The sequence below is a fragment of the Macrobrachium rosenbergii genome, chromosome 49 (genome assembly GCF_040412425.1).
Source record: "Macrobrachium rosenbergii isolate ZJJX-2024 chromosome 49, ASM4041242v1, whole genome shotgun sequence".
Lineage (NCBI taxonomy): Eukaryota > Metazoa > Arthropoda > Malacostraca > Decapoda > Palaemonidae > Macrobrachium > Macrobrachium rosenbergii.
The window spans coordinates 7,997,464-8,004,114 of NC_089789.1; the positions used below are offsets into that span (position 1 = coordinate 7,997,464).

The 6,651-nt window shown below is 33.2% G+C and overlaps 1 protein-coding gene across 4 annotated transcripts in view; it reads right to left on the reverse strand.

Annotated features, from left to right (window-relative positions):
• Positions 1-2,438: 2,438 nt before the first annotated feature.
• The window catches only part of LOC136832061 (uncharacterized), a 59,570-nt gene continuing 55,357 nt past the window's right edge, over positions 2,439-6,651 (reverse strand). For 2 of the 4 annotated variants that reach the window (XM_067092611.1, XM_067092613.1), the window contains exons 8-11: positions 6,477-6,585; positions 5,362-5,490; positions 4,297-4,368; positions 2,439-2,857 (exon numbers count right to left, since the gene is read on the reverse strand). The gene's annotated coding sequence lies outside the window, so the exon portion shown is untranslated. Of the gene's footprint in view, positions 2,861-4,296; positions 4,369-5,361; positions 5,491-6,476; positions 6,586-6,651 lie in introns of all 4 variants that reach the window. The other 2 variants (XM_067092610.1, XM_067092612.1) reach the window with 1 other exon arrangement.

Consider the following 6,651-nt stretch of genomic DNA (forward strand, 5'->3'; position numbering starts at 1 on the left):
CCCATAATCTATGCATCCTTGCATATGACAGCACTTAGACATTTTCAAAATAGTTTAAAAGGATCAATGTCAATTGAAAGGGATCAATCTTAACCTTACCTCACCTGCAACGTAGCATTCTACTTGACCTGGAGGGTGGCTTACCTCATCCAAGACAGCATTCTACCTTAAAAAATGAGGCTCTCTCATGAAATGGTGTTCCACAGGATATATACTATGAATATACCATTCACACATACACCAGCTTACCGTAACAACATTTCATGTACTGGTATTATCTTCATAATTACAGAAAAATGTGGTCCCATACTTCATTATTAAACAAATACGAAATATCAAAACTTTCAGGTATATTTCATTATTCCAAATCCAAGTTTTGTGGTAGTTCAAAAGATTAACAACTGATAACTTCTGTATGTCAACTATTTACATGTCTGAAGGTACCTTAGATCTTGAGAATTTCTTGGTTTTAGGAAAACTTGATTTAAAACAAAGAACTTTTCTTTGTAATCACATAGTTTTGTGGGTGGAGAACAATTCTTAAAACCTAAGATATTATTAATTTATGAAAACATAAGCAATATTTGTGCAAGTTGACAGCTACAGTTACACTGTTTGACAGGATGTCAAACAATCTTTGGTAAATATGCATTGCAGCCGATTTAGTTTTTGCTTGCTGCCTGCTAGAGCATAAGATTTCAAATGTAGCTGGCTGATCTGTCATAAACCTTCCCAACTGAGGCTACTGAATCATGCTTCTTCCAAACTTGCCGAAAACTTATCTGAAACACCCAAAACTTCACCATGAGCTCTGTAATTAGTAAATCTGTGCTGATGTTGAACTGTAACAGTCAACCTTCAAAAGCCTTGAATCACCTAGGCCTTTTATATGTGCAAGCTTTCTCATCAGCTATTTCTGTTTGCTGCCACTGTTGATAACACCTAATTAATGCTGCTGCCAATCCAAATAAAGGAGGCTTCATATCTTTTTTCAAACTTATGCTGGGACATGACCTGAAACTTTTTTCCTCTCCAAAATATTACGTACTAAGAAGCATGATCTTGTATAGTATAGCTATACTTCTCTCTCCCAGGATCTCAAGATTCCTTGCCATTTTTGTAAGCAAATCTGCCCATCAAATCATAAATGATGATAGTAAAAAACAGTAAAACAAATGACTAACAAGAAGGGCAGAGATGTGAATTCTGTGGCTTTTATCACCATACACTGATCCACAACATGCAAATTAAAAGTTGTGGATCACAAGCTGACATACAGACTGACCATGCAAGACAGTGCAATGGAAATCAAGCCTCACTTCACAATGCATGAAATGTTTCACCCAGTCAGCACACATTCAATTCTTCACACATTTTACTTAATGTGCAATTTGAGTTAGCAAAACTGATCAATTGTGCATCTTAATGTTGATCATAATCCACAGATTACAGCAGCTATCAAAAAAATTGTCCCAATTTGGAAAAGGGTCTAATAAGGTTGTATACTGATTAACAGTATATGGATGACTAAGTACTTTTGACAATACTGGTAACTAGGTGATTAACATGAAAAATACTATTTTGTCATTATAGAGGTCAAGTATTTTGCAAGTGGGAAATGTCATTGTAGGCAATTATCAGCCGGTGACCAAAATTTTAATTGTCCTGTTGGTAACTCAGATGACAGAAGGCTTTTGTAAGATATATACCTGTACTTGCTTATGAACGAATGAGCTTATGAACGAATGAAGTATTTTGTATAATTAGTAATAAGATATTAAAATTCTGGGTAAATCTGCCAGTGAGAATCATTCTGGTCTTTAGATGCTATATACAAATATCATGAGTAGTTTTTCATAACTTGGGTGAGTGCATCTTGGTCCTAGTATAAAATACAGCTCCCAAATTTAGAATGCTTCCTTCCCGTTTTTCAAGTGCTAAACTGGAACTCTTTATGTTTCATGGATAATCTGGGAAACCAGTCCTGAGTCATCAATAATGAATAAATTCACCTTGGATTAACTTAACTCTGTTTTCATTTCTTACAAATAATCTTTGAATAACAGCCTTAGAGCCAAAGCTGCTTGCATAAACAAGACTCGACTTTTCTACAGATATGAGTAACACCTGTCACAGGTTTTCATCATCCTTTGTTCACTTTGCCTCTAAAGTTATCCAACTACTTCAACTTCTTACTATAATTTTCATTTCTAATTTGAAACCAAATCCTTCAACAAGCTCAAAGTCTAGATATGTAATCACTGGCTTGGTTAACCTACATAATAATAATAATAATAATAATAATAATAATAATAATAATAATATTATAATAATATAATAATAATAATAATAATAATAATAATAATTTGCAGCATAATTCTACCATTAAAGAACCAATTAAGTACCAGTAATCAAAGGCTCTGGTTGAAACAACTGGCATTAATGAAAACTATATTTAATAATATAAGGTTCCAAATAAATAAAAATTTTACTGTTTACCTGATAAATGAACATAATGTATACAGAAATGATATACTTCCATACTCAAATTAACTGAAACCTCCATTACATCAATCTGATCTCTTGATAAATATTCATCTTACTACAATACAAGTTTAAACATGCCTCTGACATTTGGGAAAAATAGAATTCTTGACCCTTTCAATATGTATGCAAACACACACATGCATTACACATGTGTATATCAGCAATTAATTCTAAAAACTAAATAAAAAAAAACAAAAACTTTCCTTTTATAAAATATTCTTCCATGTTAAAAAAAAAGGCCATCATAATAAAAATTTATCGTCTGTTCTTTGTTGTTCCATCACTAATCACTGTGGCTTCTATCACTGGTCTGCTAAAAAGAAAAAAGAAAAATAATACATACTGAATCACACATCACCATGGCTTCTGACTGGGCTCCGTTAAAAAAACAAAAAGAAAACATTATAAGAACTAAAAATATTCAAGTAAATAAAACATTAATCATTCTGTATATATATGTCTAATATCATGGTCAAATTGTTCCCAGGATCACTAGTCTTTCATGTATCAGACAAAACAGAAACTGGAAGGTATTCCACAAAACAAAACCTCTGGACCCCTCAGCTATACAGTAATAAATTACCTCACTATTTTAGTAACTGTACACATGTATTCATGGGGCTGGAAGGAGGCCATGTATCATAAATAACTCTCAAAATATGACAGGGTCATGTTTCTAAAAAAAAAACAGCATGTTAGGCTCACTATTATAACAAGGGTTTAATGCGGTTATGTTTCTATTCACTCAAAACAATAGTGAATCAGTCATAATCATAAAAGGGTCCCACTACCTACTGAGGATAGCTTATTTGCACATAATTATATTTTACAAAAACAAAACTATTACAAGAATAGAAATTGCCTACTTACACTTTAAGGGAACAAAATTAATATAAGAAATTAAGCAAAAGAATAGAAAATAAGATAAAAAACAAAAGAAATTACTGCACAATCAATGAGGACCCACATCAACTCCAGAGGACTTGCAAATAGTTCACTAAGTTTCATCTACATATACACATTAAACAAAAATCATTTAAACAAAGGAAAATTTTGCAACGACATAAAAGTGTACAGAAATTGAAATATAAAACCAAAGAAAATGATTGCACACTTTCACAGAGAGAGAGAGAGAGAGAGAGAGAGAGAGAGAGAGAGAGAGAGAGAGAGAGAGAGAGAGAGAGAGAGAGAGAGAGAGACATACTCCTAGAAAGCTGGTGAGCCTTTTCCTTATGACCTTAATTATTATTATGACAAATCCAACTTCCTAACATCTGACCAGGCCCAGAATCAGTTATTACTGCACAGAAATATTAGTGGGTGTTGTCAAGTGTGTAAAAAAAAAAAAAATAAAGTACAGAATATACCATACTATTTGGTGTATGTATGGTCAAAGAGAAAGGACTGCCCAGAGAGAGGGATTAATTACCTGACTGCTTGGTCACTTTTAGACAGGTCCAAGTTTTTCTCAAGGTCAACCTTGCAACAAAGTTATTGTGAGATTAACAAAAAATGCTGAAATTCCCTACTTTATTTTCCCCTCTCATCCTCTCCTATCATCAGCTTACAATAAATTTATGAATTATCATTGACAGACTTTTGCATTAAAATGTGTAAACTAATAAAGTAATCATACAGCTTATTCTATTAAAAAGAGATGATTTTCTACTGAATCAGATGCATTTTTCTGACAAAATGAAAGCAAATTTTACAAACATTACAAAGAAAGCTAAAAGTTAATACACATACCTCAAATGAAGAGTGCAATTTGTCTTTCACATACAATTCACTGAAAAACTGCTTAATTTTGTATGTGGATGCCTGAAATATCAGAATATATTGTAACAATATACAGTATTTATAAAATTGTATGATCAACAAAAACAGTTACAGTATTTGCATTTCAGAAAAAGATAGTATCATCTACTGAACATAGCATGCTACATAAGCATACTAAAGGTTTATTATTAAAATTATTATTATTATTTATTATTATTATTATTAATAGTAATAAAGTACCCCCTTTCCATATATTAGAATAACTTTTATAGTGTAAAACCTAAATTAAAATAACTGAATACTCAAATAATACCATATCTATCCTTAATCCAATACTTTGAACATACTGTTTCTACTTGCATATACTGAGCAACGTTCATATGTTTAATATGAAAACCTGTAACTTATTGCAGAAGTCAGTCTTTGATAGGCAAATAATGCACCATAGCTGCAAGGTCCAGCAAGTCTCAGCTGTCAACCAAACTCATTGTACATTTGCCTGTTTGTATACCATTTCATTCCCAAGACTCACCACATTTATCACAGACTGTCTTATATCTTTATTTTCCTCCAACTTGACATTTTAATCTTCCTTGGAATCAGCTTTCAGTGCCGACTCAGCTAATATGAAGATTATCCGCAGTCTCCTGCACAAATCACCTGAAGCATTGTATTTCCTCCTCAATGCAGGTTTTATTACAGGAGTTAATGTGGCAGCAAAGGGAGCAACTGATTTTCAAGATTCCATTGGCGTCTGTATTTTCAGGCCAGCAAGCCCCATTACCAGAGCATAAGAACTGAGGTGCTTGCCAAGACTACCTATTGCAATTTTTATGCATATCTCCACACTCAGTAATATTTCAAACCCAATGCTATTCACTTCAGCCAGATATGCATTAATGACATACTTCAAGTTACTGAATACTACAGTACCCAGCTACATTAAATTTCATCCATTAGTCCTAAAATATTTGACTTCACATTGCTTTTGCTTACAATAATGAGACAGGAAAGAAAAACTTTCTAATTCCTTACCAAGGCCTCTGAATTCACAAAGCTTTGGTTGCTGAAGAACTGGTACAATTTATCATTATATGACCAAAAGGCCCCAGCAAACAGTTCTAGGTAATCATCATCTTTCAGGATTTCATCCAAACAGTCTCCCTGAAATGAAGCATCCACAAATCAAACATTTCCATCTAACCAAGAAAACTGCATTAATAACATACTTTGAAGATCAAATTATGGGGTGCCTCCTAAATGCCTGAAAATCTATAAAGTTCAAGGTCTTTGCTTTCCAAATGAACTAAACAATACCACATACACTTTTAGCCCCCGTTCCTCATATTTTCAATTCCACAAAAGTCTCAAGCCACCTATGATCAATACACATTAAAAACTATCCATTAAGAATACTGAAGGATTAACTATAGTGCTCAACCTTAGTTCCAATTTTTGCAATCTTATCCCGTCTTCCCACACACACACACACACACACACGAAAGGGCCAAAATTAAAATAAATAACTTCCTAAATAGGTACGAGAGTATGAAGTAGGTTGGGTGCTCACAATATCTTAAGTTCTATCCCACAAACTGGTCCTCAGTCCAGGTCTCATACTTTACCAACCTGTATTTACTTTTTTTATTTTCTATAGTTTGCTTAACTTCTGAGATTGAACTGAATAAATGTAACATTTTTATTTCATTTTCCTTTCGCCCGCATTACAATAGTTTAATCATGTGTCGCACCCACTAAACTATTCAACATGTCTTAGTGAAAATGTACAACTTTCTCGGAAGCAAAACCTCGACATTTGTAACAAGCCATTGTAACTTCTTTAATCCAGTCTTCTTTACCTTCTTATTCTTCAAGCATACCTCTACAACACCATACCTTCTGTTCAGACCAAACTATCATACTTCCTTTACTACAATTAACCCCATCCTTGAACATTTCACACTCCCAATCTGCTCCTACTGTTTCCTGATCTTGAATCCTAGTTCATAATCATCTACCTTCTTATAAGCTATCCACCTATTTTCTTATCAGTCTCACTTACTTCATTTAAAATCTTGGCTACATCATGGTCCCTTCCTTACTAATTAAAATACTGTAATGTGAAACTTGATATAAAAAATAATACTTACATAACAGAGACTATGAATCTCGTTTGTTAGGTCTTTTATGTTGCATACAAAAGGACTGGTGTTAGAACTTTTATCTCTCTTGGTGACACTAGGATGACCTCTAAGATTCCTATGGAAAAGAATTTTGTATGACAAATTTCATAATGTTTGCAATCAAATACAGGACAAAAAGAAC